We start from the raw sequence: 21991 nt of genomic DNA, 5'->3' as shown, positions 1-21991 counted from the left end.
TATTCTTGCCTGGAAAATTCCATGGACAGTCCATGGGGTCACAAAGAGTGGGACATGACTGAGGGACTAACACTTTCATTTCTTTCGATTTCATATGACATTTATTAATTTTATGTTTTCTATTCACATAAGCTACCTTGTATCCTTTAAGAGTTTATTCATATATATACATATAAATATATATTTATATGATATGTATGCTGTGAGGTAGGGATCTAACCTTATATCACTTTGGTAAGCTGTTTACTCTTAACATCATCTATTAAATTTACATAATGGTTTCTGGAGGCACTGTCAAGAAATAGCAAATTCCCATATGTATCTGGATTTGATTTTGTGTCTTCCCTTTCTATTCTACTTATTTATATCTGCTCAGAATCAATACTTTATCCCTTTAAAAGAATTTTAATGACTTTAGCATAATTTACTTATTTTTATTTTTTGGCCACACTGCATGGCATGTGGGATCTTAGTACCCCAAGGAGGCGTCGACCTGCAGCCCCTGCAGTGGAAGCACAGAATCTTAACCACTGGACCGCCAGGGAAGTCGCAGTACCTCTTTTAATTATTGTTTCTTTATATTACTCCTAAAATCTGGTGGGGAAAGTCTTTATTCTTTGATTTTTTGATTGATTTATTTTTTGCAAACTGTATTCTTCCATATAAGTTTTTAAAATAAGTTTGTCAGGCTTCGTTAAAATTCCTGATTAATTTCCAGTGGGCACTGTATGGAATATAGAAATTAGTTTCAGAAGAACTGTCACTCTTGCAGTGTTATATTTCTTCATTTATTCAAGTATCTCTTTATATCCTTTAATAAAATTTAACTTTTTCACAAAAGCCTTGTATATTATTTAATTTATGGAAACATAGTCTTATTAGTAGTTTGAAGCTTCTCTTTTTTTTATTATGTTTTCTATTTGGTTATTGTTAATGTAGATACAGGATATTGATTTTTGTAAGTTGGTATCAGATTTGCTGAACTCCTTAGTTCATATAGCTTGTCCTTTGATTTCACTAAGTTTGATTTAGATGATCATGTCGTCTACAAATAATAGTAATTTTGTCTCATCCCTTCTTATTCTTCTTTTACTTGTCTTATCATGTTGATCAAGTTTTCCTGCATGGTATTGAAAGTGACTGTGATAGCTGATATTGTTTTCTTCCTGACTTTAAGGAGACTATCTCTGAAATATTTCCATTCTGAGTTTGCCATAAATATCAGGTTTATAGTCTTTCATATTTTAAGGAAACTCCTCTTCTAATCCTAATTTTTAATGATTACTTTAATCATGAATATGTATAGAACTTTAGTAAATACATCTATGGATGTATTGAAAGCTTGTGCAGAGGTTATAGACTGCTTATTGTATAGACTGTTTATTGAAGTTATTTATTTATATATTTCACATCAGAATATTCTTTTATTCAGTTGTCTTGGGAAACCATTAGCCCTAAGGGCTGGCAGTGCAAGAGGTATAGTAGCCTTGGACAGAGATGACCAGTCTGGACTTGGCTCAGTGAAGTCACGGTAATAAATATGTTTCTTTGAAAATGAATGAGTCTGAAAGTTGTGAATGATCATAAAATGCATATTAAAAAGTAGGGCAGGTGGAGAACAGAATCTGGGCAAGGAATCTACTTTTGAAAAATCTGAGCTTTGTTTGTGAATATAAAAATAATCTTTACGTCATGTTTTCCAAATTGACCACCTCAGATGAATTTGACTTATATTGATGTGAGAACACTAACAGTGATGAGAAGCACTGAGAACACCACAGACAACGTCAAACAGTCAAATCCTTTCAATTTTCCAAATACTGACTCATTATGAAATAAAAAATATTGATTATTTCTAATCATTATCTGCATTTCCACCTCTCTGCTATAATTATAATAACTGATATACAAATTCACACTGTGACCTCCACATATGATTTTTAAAGGCACTTGTGTGTTCCCTGTAATAGGGAATTCATAGCATGGTTACAAGCACACACGGGCTTTAGAGTCCTAAAGATTAGGATTTATATCTTAACTCCATCAACCCACTAGCTTTCTGTCTCAAGAAAATGCACTTAATCTCATTTAGCCTCAGTTTCTTCAACTGTAAAATGCAGATAAAGGTAGGACAGGATTTCTCAACCTTGGCACTATTCACATTTTGGCCCAGATAATGCATTATTTGGGGGGAGGGGGATCTGTCCTCTATATTATAGGATGTTTAGCAGTAATCTTGGCCTCTACTCACTAGACACCAGTATCTCTTGTCATTGTGAGAACCAAAAATGTCCATAGATTTTGACAAGTATCTTTTGTTGCAGGGTAACTTGCCCTAGATAAAGAACCACTGAGGGACTTCCCTGGTGGCCCAGTGGTTATGAGTCATCTTGCCAATGCAGGGGACATGGATTTGATTCCTAGTCCAGGAAGATCCCATATGCCACAGGGGAACTTAGCCCACGTGCCACAACTACTGGGCCACCTCTCTAGAGCTGATGCTCTGGAACAAGAGAAGTCACTGCAGTAAGAATTCCGAGCCCTGCAACTAGACAGTAGTGCCCACTCATCACAACTAGAGAAAAGCCCACACACAGCAATGAAGACCCAGAGCAAATAAACAGGCAAAAAAAGGCTTTGCCTTCCAGTGCACAGGGTGTGGGTTCAATCCCTGGTCAGAGAGCTAGGATCTCACATACCTCACAGGTGAAAAATGAAAACCTAAAACAGAAGCATTACTGTAAAAAATTCAGTAAAGACTTTGAAAATGGTCCACATTAAAAAATAAAAACATGAAGACCCACCAAGATATGGCTACCTCTCAAGGTTGTTTTGACTGTTTTGAGGATTAAATGAAATAATGACACAGTGTAGTGTGTGGCATGTAATAAAAATTGAAGTTCCAGTACTTTGGCCACCATATGGAGCATCAACTCATTGGAAAAGACCCTGATGCTGGGAAAGATTGAAGGCAGGAGGAGAAGGGGACGACAGAGGATCAGATGGTTGGATGGTATCCCTGACTCAATGGACATGAGTTTGAGCAAGCTCTGGGAGATAGTAAAGGACAGGGAAGTCTGGCGTGCTGCAGTCCATGGAGTCACAAAGAGTTGGACACGACTGAACAACTGAACAACAATAACAAACTGTATAATTACTTATTATTGATATCAGAGGGTAGGTTCTTGTCTCATGGCATAAAGAATTCAAAGATAAGAGAAGGAGGTCAAGAAAGCAAAATGAGGGTTTATATAGGTGATATGCTCTTAGGGGAAAGCAGGCAGACTCAAGTGAATAGCTGTCCTGAGTTTCTTCGGCAGGTTGGTTATGTGGAATGTAGAAATGAAAAGGTAAAATATTCACTGGGGAGGGAAGGTTTTGGGAGTCATACTCCCTGATTTTCATACCAGCCACCTTCTCGAGAGGTGGAGGAATTTTTCTTCTTATTTAGTCTTGGTTGGAATTGTCACAGTGTAGGTACAGGATGGGTACTTCTTACCTTCAAGGCTAATTCCTTTGTAATGAGAATACAATGAACAAAAGGTTACATTTGGAAGCTGGAGATTCCCACCTTTCTTTGCCTCAAGGATATTTATGACCCAAAATATGTCTAGAGATTCCTGCTCTTCTTTGTCCGCCCAAGGATCCCCACTGACCCCCATTGTTTGCAAGGCATGTGGGTTCTTGCCATTTGGTCCACGTCCCCTTTCTCTGCTAACTGCCTTCTTTGACATTATTATCATAAGAATGTGTGATGAACACATTTTACTAGTATAATTTTTGCCATGTTTCATATTTGTGTCAAGCCCGTTCATGTGCACATCCTGGCTCATAATGTTCCCAGTGCTGGACAGCTTTTATCTTATGCCAATCTTCACATTGTCCTCTGCCCACCTTTTAGCTCCAGCCCTTGCTGTGGTGATCAGCCACACACAGTGTAACCTCGGCTGCACCATACCTCTCTCTCCCCAGCTTCCATCCTGGGGCTTCTCTGCTACTGCAGAGAAGGAACTCACTCAGCCGTTCCAACAGAGGAGCAAACCTGGACGTGTGAAGAAGTTCACATCTCACATCAAACTTGGCCAGTGTGTCATGGGAAATGCTGGATAAATACTCCCTTCTCCATCCATTGGGCAGACTGCTTTGTGGTGCATTCTATGGCTTCACAGAGGGTCCGAGTGGGATCAAGTATCAAATGTCACAGTGGTGCTCACCTGGTAATGCATTCTTGTGTGGACTTCATCCTCCCTGTTTCACTCTTCCTTCTCCCTCTCTACTGCATCTTGCAATCACTTCCCAAAAATAGACTACTTGCATGCAAACCTTATCTCAGGTTCTATTTTGGAGGGAACCTAGTATCAGTTGAAACAAAAAAAGTACAATCTAACAGCTGAGAATTTGTTTTATGTAGTGGTCTTTCTGTGGACTTCAGGGCCTGGGAGGCAGTCCCTCAGCAGGGACTGCTCCTAAGAGATATATCAAGAGGCTGTTCAGTTCAGTTCAGTTCAGTCGCTCAGTCATCTCCAACTCTTCGTGACCCCATGGACTATAGCATGCCAGGCTTCCTTGTACATCACCAACTCCCAGAGCTTGCTCAAACTCATGTCCATCGAGTCAGTGATGCCATCCAACCATCTCATCCTCTGTCGTCCCTTTCTCCTTCTCCTTCAGTCTTTCCCAGCGTCAGGGTCTTTTCAAATGAGACAGTTCTTCACATCAGGTGGCCAAAGTATTGGAGTTTTAGCTTCAGCATCAGTACTTTCAGTGAATATTCAGGACTGATTTCTGTTAGAAAACGCCGCGGGAAGAAAGAGCCACCTCTAAGGACCGGTGGTAAAAGGCCTTTATTGGGCGGGCGCTCTCGGGCAGAACTCCCGGGGAGGGGCGGGTGAGCGAGGAGACAAAGGGAGTCTGCGAGGAAGGAGAGGTGGGGAGAGGTTTTTATAGCCCGGGCCAGCGCCCAGGCTAGGTCTTTCTATATAAGGAAGAAAGCGCGGGCTACAGCGGTGGTGGGTGTCCAAGGGCTCTGTGTCAGCTCCTGATCGGACCAGGCTGCAGGGGGGGGTCGGTCCCCGGAAGTTTAGCCAGCCTCCGGAACTTGTCTGCGGCACTTTTCCCGGGGCATGCCTCAACATAACCGACCTTTCAATTTCCTTTAAGATTGACTGGTTTGATCTCTTTGCAGTCCAAGGGACTCTCAAGAGTCTTCTCCAATACCACAGTTCAAAAGCATCAATTCTTTGGTGCTCAGCTTTCTTTATGGTCCAACTCTCACATCCAGATATGATTACTGGAAAAACCATAGCCTTGACTAGATGTACCTTTGTTGGTAAAGTAATGTCTCTGCTTTTTAATGTGCTGTTTATGTTGGTCATAGCTTTTCTTCCAAGGAGCAAATGTCTTTTAATTTCATGACTGTAGTCACCATCTGCAGTGATTTTGGAGCACAAAACAGTTAAGTCTCTCACTGTTTCCATTGTTTCCCCTTCTATTTGCCATGAAGTGATGGGACAAGATGCCATGATCTTCGTCTTTCGAATGTTGAATTTTAAGCCAGTTTTTTTCACTCTCCTCTTTCACTTTCATCGAGAGTCTCTTCAGTTCCACTTTGCTTTCTGCCATAAGTTTGGTGTCATCTACATATCTGAGGTTATTGATATTTCTCCCAGCAGTCTTGATTCCAGCTGTGCTTCATCCAGCCCAGCATTTCTCATGATGTACTCTGCATATAAGTTAAATAAGCCAGTTGACAATATACAGCCTTGATGTACTCCTTTCCCGATTTGGAACCAGTCTGTTATTCCATGTCCATTTCTAACTGCTGCCTCTTGACCTGCATACAGATTTCTCAGGAGGCAGGTAAGGTGCTCTAGTATTCTCATCTCTCGAAGAATTTTCCAGTTTGTTGTGATCCACATAGACAAAGGCATTGGCATAGTCAATAAAGAAGAAATAGATGTTTTTCTGGAACTCTCTTGCTTTGTATATGAGCTTTTTCAAGAGTCTGGGTTCATTGAAACTATTCCTTTGATATGCACCTTAACTATTTAGGGTCACTTTGGGCATCGTGGCTCAGACAGTAAAGAATCTACCTGGGATGTAGGAGACCCAGATTCCACCCCTAGTTTGGGAATATCCCCTGGAGAAGGGAATGGCTACGTACTCCAGTATCCTTGACTGGAAAATCCCTTGAACAGAGGAGCCTGGTAGACTGCATTGGATTGCAGAGTTGGACATGACTGAGCAAGGAACACACATAGTGACTTCATGGCTGAAACAGTCTTTGCTTACTGATATATCAGGCAACATTTTTCTTTCTTTCTCTTTTTTTAGGCAACATTTTCCATTCAAACTAGGCTAGCCTCATTCAGAAAGTAAATGTAGTATTTACTCATTTAAAACATGTTTCATGTGCCCTCTGGACGCAAGCACTGGTATCTGAATTTTATCCTGCAAGTCAAATGTAAAGTTTTCCAGTAGTTTTTCAGTTTTTTCAGTTATTCAGTGGTTGTAGTTTAAATTTTTGAAATGATTCTTATTAGGAAAACCCTGAAAACAATGACAAACTACTAGTGCAGACACGTGGTTGAATATCTGTGAAATTAGTGTATTAGTGGTGTTGTCTTCTTCGGACCTTATTTTAATACTTTAAAATTAACACTGGATTAATTTTAAACAGTCTCATTTTTTAACTTTTTATTTTTAAATGTATTACATTTACAGAAAAGTTGCAAGACTAGCCCAAAGAACATTTCACCAAGATTCACCAGTTAACATTCTGACATACTTGTTTTATTCTTTTCTCTTCGTGTTGAAGCTAAATCTGGCCTCAGTGTCCCAAGGTCTAATTAAATCTTGGAGGCAGAGTTTTGGGTGAAGTTCAAAACTGAAAGAAAAACTTTAGTGTTTGGCCAGGCAAAGGGGGCTACAGTGAGCTAATGACCTCAAAACTGTGAGTCTCCCCAACTTGGAGGGCATAGTGAGAAGTTTCACAGTAAAGATTCAAAGAGAGCATGATCAAGTGGTGGACATTCTCCTGATTGATTGGTGGTGAGCTAAGTGGCAATCAGCATCATTAACCTGATTCCAACCAGTCTGAGGTCTATGGCATACAATCCCTCAGCCATTAACTTTTTCCACCTAGTAGGGGTTTCAGTGTTTGCAAGACAGGTCAGAAGATCTTGTTGTGTGAATCCCTTGATGGGGAGCCAGGACCTTGTCCCAGGGCTGCAATACTGTTTCTCTTGACTTTGTTTTTCCTTTGTCTCACATTCCCTCTTCTTCCTTAATATACAACTGCTTCTGTCTACCCATTGGAACTCAGGAAAGGTCGTGCTGAATGAAGACTACTTCCTGTAATCAAAGAAATGGGGAAACACAGAAAAGCTTTGGGCCCAGGAGCCCCATAGGGCCCTGCTCATTATCAGTGTGTGTTTGTGTTGCTGACCCATTTACAAAGTAGTTGTAGACATTAATACCCTTTGACCCCCTCATATTTTAGTGTGCATTTGTTAAGAATAACAATATCTTCCAATTTTCTTGTATAACCACCAATCCAACCCCCAACTGTAATATGGATAAAATACTGTTGTCCAAGTATCATTGAAAGAATCTGAAAAAACACCATGAAATTCCCTGGCCTGTGTAAATTTTCCACTTGCGCAGAATTTTCCGTTTGCAAAATAAGGATAGAGAAATGTAAACGAAACGTCTATAGGTTTCCCAATAACTGCACAAACAAGCCTGCTGTTTTCCAGAACCAACTGACGTCCAGCACCTGTACTCACAGATAAGATAACCCCATATGATACACATTATGTTACTTTTATGTTACTCATTCACTGTACTGGATATGCTAACAATGTGGCTTCTGCCTATAAAAGTCAGCTTACACTGCTATACGGTGCGACTCTGCCTCTGAGGAGACTAGAGTCGCCCGGCTTGTGCAAACCGACAATAAAGCCTCTTGCATATTGCATCTGCTGGACTGGTTTATTGAATAGCGGGAGCTCCTCTCCAGAACAGAGACCTGACGTTTGGGTCTTACATCATCAATACTTAATTTAGACAATATTCCCAAAATGTCCTTTAAAACTTTTTTTTTTTTTTTGCTTCTCCAGAGCCTCAGTTTTTTCCTTTTATTGTCATTTTTTAACCACCCATGTGGCGTGTGGGATCTTAGTTCCCCAACCAGGGATTGACCCACCCTTGTCCCTTGTGTTGGAAACATGGAGTCTTAACCACTGGACTACCAGGGAAGTCCCTGTTGCAGTCTTTTATTTGTGATGTGAACTGCCTCTCTCTCTCCCTCTCTCAGCAAATTGTAAAAAATACACTACTGTCATTACTAAAATATTCAGTGAAAGAAAAATTCCCACTATGCGTGTTAACTGCTTAGCCACTGTGATGGGAATCTTTCCAAACCATTTCATCTGCCTCTTGGTCTGCAGTGAATGCTCTAAGGTCAAAGAACTCCTTCTGGAGGCATGAACTGACTAGCACTGAGTGTTCCATGCTGCAGAGGTATTTTTATCTCTGTGTGCTCGCTGGTGCTCCAGGAAGGATTTAAGGTTACTTATACATGTACAAGGTAAAAAAAAAAAGGAAAATGTTTACAGTAGAGAGCTCCTCTATTCCCTAATTCCTACCCTAGTTCTCTAGTCATAGGCTTTATAGACTTCCTGCACCTAAAGCCCGCTTTGGTTGAGAAAATCCATCCAACAAGAAACTGCACCACAGTGATTTCAGAGCACCATTTTGACTTTCCTTGGCTATAAGCACCTTCACCTTGGTGGGCTCCTTTTTCACTTAAAAGATATTTAAAATTATATCTTATAACTTAGGTGACATAAAGATGAATATATTAACATTATATATTAGAACATTTTATTGGAACTCAAAGTTTTCCTTTTCCAATTTAAAAGAAATGAAACATTTTCAAGCGCTCCCCCCACCAAAGTATCATGGGCCCTAGAGTGTTAGGGATGGCCCCTGACTCCCATTTCCCACCAGAAGTTCACAGAAGGTGGGTGAGGGTGGATCCCAGGCCAAAGATTAATAGTCAAGGGCAGATGTGAGTCCTCCAGGTCTGATTTCCTTTACAGCAGTCCCCTCTGTGTGAGCTGTATGTCTGCTTATTTTCTTTAATTATGGCAACTCTTTAGTTTTGTTGATTTTCTCTGTTGATTTCTGGCTTTTGATTTCATTGATTTCTGCTCTAATTTCTTCTGCTTCTTTTGGATATAATTTGCTATTTGTTTTCTAGTTTCCCAAGGAGAAAATGTAAGTGATTGATTTAAGATCTTTTTTCCTTTCTAATATGTGTGTTCAATGCCATACATTTCTCTCCAGCACTGTTTTCACTGCATCCTACAAATTTTGATAAGTTATGTTTTCATTTTTATTTAGTTCAAAACATTTTTCAATTTCTCTTGAGATTTGTTCCTTTACCCATGTATTATTTAGAAGTGTGTTGTTTAATCTACATGTATTTGCAGATTTTCCAATTATCTTTCTGCTAATGATTTCTTCTTTATTCCCACTGTGGTTGGAGAGCAGACATGGTATGACTTCTATTGTTTTTAATGTGTTAAGTGCATTTCATGGCCAAGAACGTGGTCCATCTTGGTGAATGTTCCAAGTGAACTTGAGAAGAATGTGTATTTTTCTGTTATTGGATGAAGTAGTCTATAGATGTCAATTATGTCCAGTTGATTGATAACGCTGTTAAGTTCAGCTATAGCCTTATAATTTTCTCCCTATAGTCTGTCCATTTCTGAGAGATAGATGTTGAAGTCTCCCACCATGAAAATGGATTCATTTATTTCTTTTTGCAGTTCTATCAGTTTTTGCCTCATGTAATTTAATGGTCTGTTGTTAGGTGCACACACGTTAAGGATTGTTGTGTCTTCTTGTAGAACTGACCTTTTTATCATTATGTAATGTGCTCCTTTATTCCTGATAACTCTCCTTGCTTTGAAGTCTGCTCTGTCTGAAGGAAAAGTCTATCCACTCTTGTATTCTGGCCTGGAAAATTCCATGGACAGTAGAGTCCATGGGGTCGCAAAGAGTCGGACATGACTGAGCGACTTTCACTTCACTTCACTGTCTGAAATTAATATAGTTACTCTTGCTTTTTGAAATTAATGTTAGCAAGGTACAATTTCCTCCAATCATTTAACATTTAATCTATGTGTCTTTATATTTAAAGTGGGCTTCTTGTAGACAACATATAGACAGTTTGATCTCATTTTTTTAAATCTTTTCAAAGTCTTTTTAATTGATGCATTTAGACAATTGATGTTCAAAGTAATTATTGGCATAGTTGGATTAATATCTACCATATTATATCTACTATTTTCTTTTTATTGTACTCATTCTTTGTTCCTGTCTTTGTCTTCTACACTTTCTCTGGGTTATTTGTGTGTGTGTGTGTGTGTGTGTGTGTGTGTGTGTGTGTAGTTTTAACATATTTTTATTGAAATATATTTGACATGCAAATATATTTAAGTCTTCCCAGATAGCTCAGTGGTAAAGAGCCCACCTGTCAATTCAGGAGATGAAAGAGATGTTGGTTCAATTCCTGGGTTTGGAAGACCCCTGGAGGAGGAAATAGCAATCCACTCCAGTATTCTTGCCTAGAAAATTCCATGTTCAGAGGAGCCTGGCAGGCTACAGTCCATGGGGGTCTCAAAGAGTTGGACATGACTGAGCAACTAACACTACTGCTATTACACATACACCACATCTTTTGTATCTATACACTCATTGATTGGCTAGTAGACTATTTCCATATCTTAGCTATTGTGAATAATGTTGCAATAAACATAGGAATGCATATATATCTTTGATATCTTGTTTGTTTTAAATTTCCTTTGTTTATATACCCAGAAGTGGAACTGCTGAATTACTTGGTAGGTCTATTTTCAATTTTTTGAGGAACCTCAATATTGCTTTGCATAGTGACTGAACCAATTTATGTTTCCACCAACAAAATGCAAGCATTTCCTTTCCTCCATATCTTCACCAGCATCTGTTATCTCTTCTCTTCTTGATGACAGCCATTTTAACAGGTATGAAGTGATATCTCCTTGTGGTTTTGATTTGCATTTCTCTGATGATTTATGATGCTGATCATTTTTTTCATGTACCCGTTGATTATGTGGGTGTCTTGTTTGGAAAAATGTCCTCTGCCCATTTTGAAGTCAGATTGTTTGCTTTTTTAAATTATTGAATTGTATGAGTTTTTTTATCTATTTGGATGTCGACTCCTTATTGGAATATGCTTTGCAAAAAATCTCCCATGGATGCCTTTTAATTTTGTTAATTATTTCTTTTCCTATGCAAAATGTTTTAACTTGATGTAGTCCCATATGCTTTTGGACCAATATCATAGTTTTTATTACTATGGCTTGATAATTTTGTTTGAAATCAGGAAGTGTAACACCTCTGGTTTTGTTTCATTCCACCAGAGTGCTTTGGTTATTCAAGATCTTTTGTAGTTCCATACAAATTTTAGGATTGCTGTTTCCATCTCTCTGATAAATACGATTGGTATTTTGATGGGGATTGTGTTGAATCTATAGATGTGCTGCTAAGCCACCTCAGTTGTGTTCAACTCTTTGTGACCCTCTGGACTGTAGTTCACATGCTCCCCTCTCCATGAAACTCTTCAGGCAAGAATATTGGAATGGGGTGCCATTTCCTACTCCAGAATCTCTAGATAGCTCTGAGAAATATGGACATTTTAACAGTTCTAATTCCTCTGATCCATGAACACAGAATGTTTCCCATCTGTGGCTTCTTCAGGTTTTTTTTAGCAGTCTTATCAGTTAACTTTAGTCATTCAGTCATGTCCAACTCTTTGCAACCCCAAGGACTGCAGCACACCAGGCTTCCCTGTCCATCACCAAATCCTGGAGCTTGCTCAAACTCATATCCATCGAGTCAGTGATGCCATCCAATCATCTCATCCTCTATTGTCCCCTTCTCCTTCAGTCTTTCTTAGCACCAGGGTCTTTAACAAGGAGTCAGTTCTTTGCATCAGGTGGCCAAAGCATAGGGGTTTCAGCTTCAGTATCAGTCGTTCCATGAATATTCAGGATTGATTTCCTTTAGGATTGACTGGTTGGATCTCCTTGCAGTCCAAGGGACTCTCACATCCGTACATGAGTACTGGAAAAACTATAGCTTTGACTATACAAAGCTTTGTCAGCAGGGTAATGTCTCCTTAGGTAGGTTATTCCTAGATATTTAATTCTTTTTGTTGCAATGGTGAAAGGGAGTGATGCCTTAATTTCTCTTTCTGATTTTTCATTGTTAGTATATAGAAATGCAAGTGATTTCTGTTTATTGATTTTGTATCCTGCAACTTTGTTAAGTACACTGATTAGCTCTAGTAATTTTCTAATACTATCTTTAGGGTTTCTATGTACAGTATTATGTCATCTGCAAACACTGAGAGCTTTATTGTTTGGCCTCTTCGCCAGTCTTTCTCCATAGCTCTGCCCATTCAGGCACTTAGAAGGCTCTTTTGCCTGGGATCGTTCTCTGTTGTTTGGTGCATCAGGCACATAGAGGGGCCCCCCCTGGGTGGGACCCTACTTTGTAGTTCAGTGCATCAGGCGTTTGGTGGGCCAGCCTCTCTGTTTTTCAGCTGCTGATGCTGGTATGTGGGAAGAGAGAGGCTATGGTGATGGCTTCACCCCCTACATGTGCCTCAGCAGTATCACCTTGCTCCCATGGCTGCCTGGCTTTCCTCCACTGGCTTTTCCCACCGTGATCTCCTCTCTCATGTCCCCTCGATCCGTCTCTCCACAGTCAACAGCAGCGCTAGCCCTGGAATTGCTCCACAATCCCTAAACTCCAGCTCCTAGCCACTGTGCCTTCCAGGGGACCTGCATCCCTGTCCGGGGTATGTATGGCTGCAGCAAGGACTGTCTGATTCTCATCCCAGTTAGGCTGCCACAGATCAGCTGTTTTACTCTCAGCCTTAAATGTTTCTCCTGTGACTCAGACAATTGCCCCGATGTGGGGATCAGAACCCTGCTTCAGTTCCCCCATTGAGGGCAGGTCCAGTCCTACTAACACTCCTGTTTTTCTCCCTTGTTCATTTGTCCTACTGAGTTTTGTGTGGTCCTATACATTCTTTGCCACCCTCAGCTGGTGTTCTGCATGCACTTCTGTGTCTGAAGGTGTGTTCCTGATGTTTCCATGGAGAGAGATATACTCCACATCCACCTACTCCTCCACATCTTGTTCTCCCTTTCTCTCCTTGCTATTTTTTGGAACTGTGCATTCTGATGGGTATATCTTTTTTCCTCCTTTGCCTTTAGCTTCTATTCTTTTCTCAGCTATTTGTAAGTTCTCTTCAGACAACCATTTTGCCTTTTTGCATTTCTTTTTCTTGGGAATGGTCTTGATCACTATCTCTTGTACACTGTCACAAACCTCCATTCCATAGGTCTTCAGGCACTCTGTCTCTCAGATCTAATCCGTGGAGTCTATTTGTCACTTCCACTGTGTAATCCCAAAGGATTTGATTTAGGTCATACCTGAATGATCTAGTGGTTTTCCCTAGTTTATGCAATTTAAGTCTGAATTTTGCAATAAAGAGTCATGATCTGAGCAACAGTCAGCTCCTGGTCTTGTTTTTGCTGACTGTATAGAGCTTCTCCATCTTTGGCTGCAAAGAATATAATCAATCTGATTTCAGTATTGACCATCTGGTGATATCCATGTGTAGAGTCTTCTCTTATGCTGTTGGAAGAGGATGTTTGCTATGACCAGTGCATTCTCTTGGCAAAACTCTGCTAGCCTTCTCCCTGCTTCACTTTGTACTCCAAGGCCAAATTTGCCTGTTACTCCAGGTTTCTCTTGACTTCCTACTTTTGCATTCCAGTCCCCTATGAGGAAATGGACATCTTTTGGGGGTGTTAGTTTTAGAAGGTCTTGTAGGTCTTCATAGAACCATTCAACCTCAGCTTCTTCAGCATTACTGGTTGGGGCATACACTTGGATTACTGAGATATTGAATGGTTTGCCTTGGAATTTTGTTGTGTACATCTTTCATTTCCTTGGTTAAATTTATCTCTAAGTATTTTATTGTTTTTGACTGTAATTATAAATGGGATAGATTTTTTAATTTCTTTTTCAATGTTTCATCATTTGTGTATGAAAATCCAACTGATTTCTGCTGATTTTGTATTCTCCACCTTTACAGAAATTGTTGATGAGTTCCAATGGTTTTTTGGTTGAGTCTTGGATATTTTCTCTACGAAAAATTATGTTGTCTGCAAATAGTAATAACTTTACTTCTTCCTTTCTAATGTGGATGTCTTTTATTTCTTTGTCTTGCCTACTAGCCCTAGTTAGGACTTTCAGTACTTTTCTGAGTAAGAGTGGTGAGAATGGGAATCCTTGTCTTATTCCTGTTCTTGGAGGAAAGGCTTTTAATTTTTCTTCATTGAACATAATGTCAGCTGTACATTTGTCATATATGACAGATATATCTTCATTATATTGATGCATGTTCCTTCTAGGAGAAGGGAATGGCAGCCCACTCCAGTATTTTTGCCTGGAGAATTCCATGGATGGACAGAGGAACCTAGCTGGCTAAGGTCCCCGTGGTTGCAAAGAGTCAAACATGACAGAGCTTTTAAGCACAGAACAGCATGTGTTCCTTCTATATCCAATTTGTTAAGGTTTTTGTCATGAAAGGATATTATATTTTGTCCAGTGCTTTTCTGTGTCTATTGAGATGTGATTTTTATCTTCCTTTTATTAACGTGATGTGTTACTTTATCAATTTGCGTATGTTGAATCATTCCAGGGATAAATTCCTCTTGGTCGTGACATACGACCTTTTAATATGTCTTGAATTTGGTTTGCTAATATTTTGTTGAGAATTTTTACATTCATATTGATCAGAGATATTGGTCTATAGATTTCTTTTCTTGTGGTTTCCTTATCTGGCTTTGGTATCAGGGTAGTGCTGACCTCAAAAAATGTTTGGGAGTGTCCCTTTCTTCTCAATTTTATGGAAGACTTTGAGAAGGGTTGATGCTAATTCTTCTTTAAATATTTGGTCAAATTTGCCAGGGATCCCTCTGGTCCTGGTTTTCTGTGGTGGGACACAGTGATTATTGATTGAATCTGGTTATTAGATATTGTTATATTCAGATTCTCTATTTTGTCTTGATTCAGTCTTGGTAGGTTGCTTATTTCTAGAACTTTACCCATTTCTTCTACACTATACAATTTGTTGGCTAATATTTGCTATTAGTAGTCTTTTATTTCTGTATTAGTATTTCTATTAGTAGTCTATATATTTCTGTAGTGTTAATTTAATGTCTCTTCTTTCATTTCTAATTTTATTTGTATTTTCTCTCTGTTTTTCTTAGTCTAGCTAAAGGTTGGTCAATTTTGTTTATCTTTTTGAGAAACCAGCTCTTACTTTGTTGGTCCTACTGTTTTTCTGTCCTCTAGTTCATTTATCTTTACTCTGATATTTATCTTTTCCTTCTTCTGCTAAATTTGAGCTTAATTTGTTCTTTTTTTCTAGTTTCCTAAGATATAAAGTTAAGTTGTTTATTTGAGGTATTTTTAATTTCTTTTTAAATTTATTTGTTTTTAATTGGAGGATAATTTCTTTATAATATTGTGTTGGTTTCTGCCATACATCATCATGAATCAGCCATAGGTATACATATGTCCCCTCCCTCCTGAACCTCTCACCGCATCCCACCCATCTAGGTTGTCACAGAGCACCAGGTTGGAGCTCCTTGCCTCACACCACAAATTCCCATTGGCTGTTTACTTTACATAATGCAAACAATGTATATGTTTGAATGCTACTTTCTTAATTTGTCCCACCCTTTCCTTCCCCCACTGTATTCACAAGTCTCTTTTCTATGTCTCTGTCTCCATTGCTGCCCTGCACATAAGTGCACCAGTACCATCTTTCTAGATCCCACATATACGCATTAATGTATGATAATTTGTTTTTCTCTTTCTGACTCACTTTATTCTGTGTAATATGCTTTAGGTTCATCCATGTAATTAGAACTGAATCAAATGTGTTCCTTTTTATGGGAACGCAAATATGTGTTAAGTCACTTTAGTTGTGTCTGTGACTCTGCGGACTGTAACCCACCAGGCTCCTCTGTCCGTGGGATTCTCCAGGTAAGCATACTGGAGTGAACTGCCATGCCATCCTTTAAGGGGATCTTCTTGACTCAGGGATCAAACCTGCATCTCTTATATCTCCTGCATTGGCAGGTGGATTCTTTACCAATAGCATTACCTGGGAAGTCGTTTATATGGCTGAGTAACATAAAAATATAAAATGCTTCATAAATTTGAAAAGCATCCCATGTTCACTGATTAGAAGACTTAATGCTAAGCTAAGATGGAAGTACCTCCCAAACTGATCAGTAGATTGCATGCAATCCCTATCACAATTCAGCTGGCTTTTTGGGCAGAAATTGTAGACATTTTAAGCTATTTTTTAAATGTAAAAATTATGTTTGATCCAAAGGAATGGACTCAAATGATGTCATTTGTAAAAAGTAAATTGCTTACAAATCTATAGTGTACCAGATACTATTTTAAATTCTGGAGATTAAGCAATGACTAGGACAAAATCTCTGCCTTTCTGGTGATTTTATAGTCTAGTTATATAATTTTTAATGTATAGTTCTACTCTTTGTGGTTATAAAATCTATATATTTATGTTTAACGGAAAGCAAATATTTAGCATAATTTTTTTCCTTTTCATACTTCAAAATTTTTCAACATTTAGTTCTGAAATATATTTTCACATATGAAAAAATAATTTTTTACCAGTATCTTTTATCTTATATTCCATTCTTCAGTCTATTTCTGAAGATTTTGTTTGTTTGTTTATTCCATTGTGCCAACACTACAGCTCCCTGGTCTACACCCCTTGCAGTGTAAGTGTGGGGTCTTAACCACTGGACCAACAGGGAATTCTCTACAATGTTTTACTTTTAAAGGGTTTATAATTTGATTTAATAGCTATCTATTAGGGAACTTTTTACTATAATGAAGTGGCTAAAATACCATTCTAATATAGTCACAATTTCCTAACTTTGACTTTTTCCCACCTATACCAGAACGCTGTGTACTTTCCTATGCTTTTATGTCACTCGCATCTTTTCATTTCAAACTGAAGAACTCCCTTCAGCAGGTCTAGTGGTGGTGAGCTCCCTCAGCCTTTGTTTGTCTTGTAAAAGCCTTTGTTTCTTCTTCATGCATAAAGGATAACTATGCCAGATACAGTATTCTTGGCTGGCAACTTTTCTCTTTTGACACTCTGAATGTGGTATTCCACTCTCTCCTGGCCTCAGCAGAGTTTTTTCTGAGAAATTCACTGATACTCTAATGTGATCCTTTGTAGGTAATTTTCTTTATCACTACTATTGACAATTTCATTATAATGCATCTTGGAAAAGGTCTTTTTGCATTGAGAAAACAGGTGTTTTATTGACTTTACAGATGTCCAATTCTTTCCCCAGGTTTGGAAATTTCTCGTCTTTAAATAAACTTTCTGGGTCCTTCTCCCTTTCTTGTTCTAGTACATCATCTATACTTTTATCTATATTTCCAATCAAATTTGATAAATCTTGTAGAGTTTTTTCACTTTTTGAAATCTAATCCTCTCCCAACTGAATCATCACTTATTCTTTCTTCCATCCGATCTGCCCTGTTACCTGTGCTCTCCAATACGTTCTTTATTTCATTCATTGAATTCCTCAGTTCCGGAATCTTTGTTTGGTTCTTTTTTATAATTTAAATTTCTTTGGTAAAGAATTCCTATTAGATAACTTTATTCTTCAGTTCATTAAATTTCCTGAGTTTTCTTGTAGTTGGTTAAATTTCTTCATAACAGATATTTTGAATCCCCTATCTCTTAGATACCAATATTCCATGTCTTTAAGTTTGGTTGCTGGAGAGTTATCATTTTCTTTTTGTGAGGTCATATTTCCTTTATTTTTCATAGTGTTTGATAGTATGAGTTTCTGCTTTCATACTGTTTACATTCATTCTTACATTTCAACAGGCTGACAATTAGAAAACTTCCCTGGTGGCTCAGACAATAAAGAAACTGCCCACAATGTGGGAGACCTGGGTTTGATCCCTGGGTTGGGAAGATCCCCTGGAGAAGGGAAAGGCTACCCGTTCCAGTATTCTTGCCTGGAGAATCCCATGGACAGAAGAGCCTGGTGGGTCCATGGCATCACAGTCAGACAGGACTAAGCAACTAACACTTTCCAACTTTCAACCTTTGCATTCCAGAAGGTGGCGCAATTGTTCATTTTAAAAAATTTCTATTGAGCTGGTTCCAGGAGCTGCACTCAAGGGTACACACAAGGAACCCTCAGCAGAGTGGGGAGCGGTGTGGGTTTAGCATCTGGGACTTTGGGGGTGCCCACAGGCCTCACAGGGGACTTCCAGAACTCAGAGGTGGACATCCTGCTGAAGGCCCCAAGCATACAGCAAGAAATGTGTTCCTTAGGGCCCTTTGATATTCTTATCTGACTCCTAACCCTTTCTTCTCCCACTCCAGTCACAGATGTCCGTCCCTCATCAGAAATCTGGGCACTGCTCGAGAGAAATGGGTCCCTCCAGCCACAAGCACTGCAGTCAAGCAGTCCGTCTCTCACCACTCTTGCTCTCCACCTCCTCTGCTGGAGAGGCAGTGCAGCGGTGTCACCCCGGGAAGGGGCTGCCCTTTTCTCCCTCTCCTCTGCTGCCAACCTCATCTCGGTCCTGCACTGGTGGCATGTCACATTCCCCCAACAGGCAAGCCGGACCTCCAGAAAATATCTCCTGTGGATGTCTGCCCAGCTTTGCACTCTCCAGGCTTCCATTTCCCCAGTTACAGTGAGTGGGGTGGGGCAGGCTTACCAACTCTGATTTGCAGCCCCCTCCGAGGTCCTGCTTGGGGCTAAGTCGATTCAGTTGTGTCCAGCTCTGTGCGAGTCCATGGACTGTAGCTCTCCAGGCTCCTCTGTCCACGGGGATGCTCCAAGCAAGAATATTGGAGTGGGTTGCAATGCCCTCCTCCAAGGGATCTTCCCAACCCAGGGATCAACCTGTGCCTCTTATGTCTCCTGAATTGGCAGGAGAGTTCTTTACCACTAGCGCCAGCTGGGAAGCTCACAGTGTCCTAATTTACTGCACAGAGACTCCTGTTCAGTTATTAATGTCCAATTAATTGTAAATCAAAGAGAAGAAGAAAAGGGAACAACTCAAACCACATGATGCTGATGTTGCTATTCTTCTTATGCTTTGATAGGATTTTAATAACCAGACAGATGTCTCTATGTGATCATTTGTTTCCTTATTCCTTTTACCAGAGATATTTTAAAGATAAGCATGAACTGGGCAAGGTTTTATCATTTGCAATATTGAAAAATAAATCCCAGGCACCCATTGAGATCCTAAACTGAGCTAACTTCCCTAAAGAAGTTGCTAAAAGCCTGACTAATTGAAACTAGCTGTTTGTTTTCCATTTTCTGACCATGAGAGACCCACCTGTCCACTGGAGAAACACTTACTCAAAACTTTGACTAGAAATAAGATTTTAGGTGGCAGTCCAACCCTGGCAGTCCAGTGGTTGAGACTTTGCCTTCCAATTGCAGGGGGTTCAGGTTCAGTCCCCGGTTAGGAAGCCAAGTTCCCACATGCCTCGTGGCCAAAAACCCAAATCATAGAACAAAAACAACATTATAACCAATTCTATAAAGACTTCAAAAATGGTTCACATCGAAAAAAGAGGCACATGACTACTCTAGAGGCAGTATGCCTCCTTCCCCTGATTGAGCTCTCCCTGGCCAACTAAGAACAGGTACACGAAGAAAAGGGCCAAGAGTTATGACATATTCATACACAGGTCTGCCCACAAGCAACAGCTCAAGGAAGAGGTCCTTGCTCATTTGAATCACTATGCCTATATTACAGCCATAGCATCCTCTTCTAAAACAGTTTCCTCAAAGACTTTTGTAACTAGATTCGCTGGCACGGATTCTTTTCACCAACCACATCCTGGACTTTGTCACAGTAGTTAGGGCTATTTGACCTGTCAATCTTTTCCCTGGTTTCCTGGTGTCTAAGGCTGCTGTGTGGCAGTGGGTACCTGAGCCAAGAAGTTACAACGCCAGTGGTAGGCCAGAGGAAGCTGGTGTCTTACTGGGCTACTTCTGCATTATTCCAGGAGTCATGCCAGAAAGATCTAGAACATACTCTTTCAGCATGTCCAACATTCCTGAACTAAATCCCTCCTTTCCTAATTTAAATAAATAAATAGAAAGAAATACACACATGCACAAACATACAAAAGATAAATCTTTTCCTAATTAAAACACCTTATTTTTTTTAAACCCAATTCAAATGTCTCTTCCTTTTTGAAAGCTTCTTGTATCTCCAAGAAAACATTTTTCATTCTTTAACTTCTTTAACATTTCGTATCTTTCTTTTAGTGCTGACCACAATAGTTATTGGGCTTCCTAGGTGGCACTAGTGGTAAAGAACCCACCTGCCAATATAAGAGATGTAAGAGATCATAGTTTTGATCCCTGGGTCTGAAAGATCTCTTGGAATAGGGCACAGCAACCCACTCGAGTATTCTTGCCTGGAGAACCCCCATCAACAGAGGAGCCTGGCAGGTTACAATCCCGGGGGTTGCAAAAGAGTTGGACACAACTGAAGCAACTTAGCATGCATGCACAATAGTTACTGGTAAGGCTGTCTTTTCAAAATTATTGAGTCATGAGTTCCTTCAGCACAGGAACCAGTCTGGCTTCTAATACCATCCTAAATTTAGAATAGTTCCTTGAACACAGTAAACGATCAATAAACATTGGTTTAAATACTTGAATTGGAGTTTGGCTTGTAAAAGTGTAAAGATTTGTTACAGAAGAAAGCAGAAACTTAAGAAGATACAGCCTACAAAAATGGCAACAGATGAAAAAGCTTAATCGCTCAGTCATGTCTGATTTTTTGCAACCCCATGAACTGTAGCCCACCAGGGTCCCCCGCCGATGGAATTCTCCAGGCAAGAATACTGGAGTGGGTTGCCATTACCTTCTTCGGGGATCAAACCTGCCTCTCCTGCACTGCAGGCAGATTCTTTATTGTCTGAGCCATCAGGGAAGCTCAAAAAAGTGCATAACAAACAGAAAAGGAAACAGAACTTGCCCTCATGGAACACAAATAAGGAAAACTGATTATCTGGAACACAAATAAGGAACACTGATTATCTTTCTGTTCTAATCAACAACAGCAAAGAGAGATTATCAAGACTATAGGTTCTGGTTCAACGACCACGTAGGCAGATCCTTCGCACACCTCCTCCAGTGGACACATCAAATCTATAGCTATATATGGAATAATTGACACTGAAAAACAAAACCAGAAACCAAAAGTAGCTAAGTGACTTCCATGCTTTGGGCAAACTGGGAAATACCCTCGTGGCATTCCAAGTGGTCAGGAGAGGCCGAGACACAGTCCTGCCATAAACCCCACCCCTGGCACGGTCACCCACAATCAGATGGGAACTCTCACAAACCCAGGTTTCTCCCTGAGGAGTGAAGGGCTTGAAATCCAAAATTGGCACTCCAATTTTTAAGAGTTATACCTGAGAGGCAAGCCCCTAAAATATATGGCTTTGAAGGCCATGAGACCTACTGGGAATAGGGAACTGAGAAACTGTTCTTAAAGGACTTGCCCATGCAGATTCACCCATCCCAGGACCCAGCACAGAAGAAGCCGACTGAAAGGTGCTGACTTTCCGTGAAAGATGCTTGTTTGTTCAACTTACACTGTTAGCCTGAGGGACAGGCATCTACTTTAATATGCATCTAGGGGCCTACAGAAATAGTCTCCAAAGATAGAGCTTGGTGCGTGCCATTTTAGCGCTCTCTTTCTGCTCTGCTCTGTAATAGCTTCGCAGTTATTCTTTAGTCAC

The sequence above is a fragment of the Muntiacus reevesi genome, chromosome 9, assembly GCF_963930625.1.
Source record: "Muntiacus reevesi chromosome 9, mMunRee1.1, whole genome shotgun sequence".
Lineage (NCBI taxonomy): Eukaryota > Metazoa > Chordata > Mammalia > Artiodactyla > Cervidae > Muntiacus > Muntiacus reevesi.
This window is presented reverse-complemented; position numbering follows the sequence as displayed.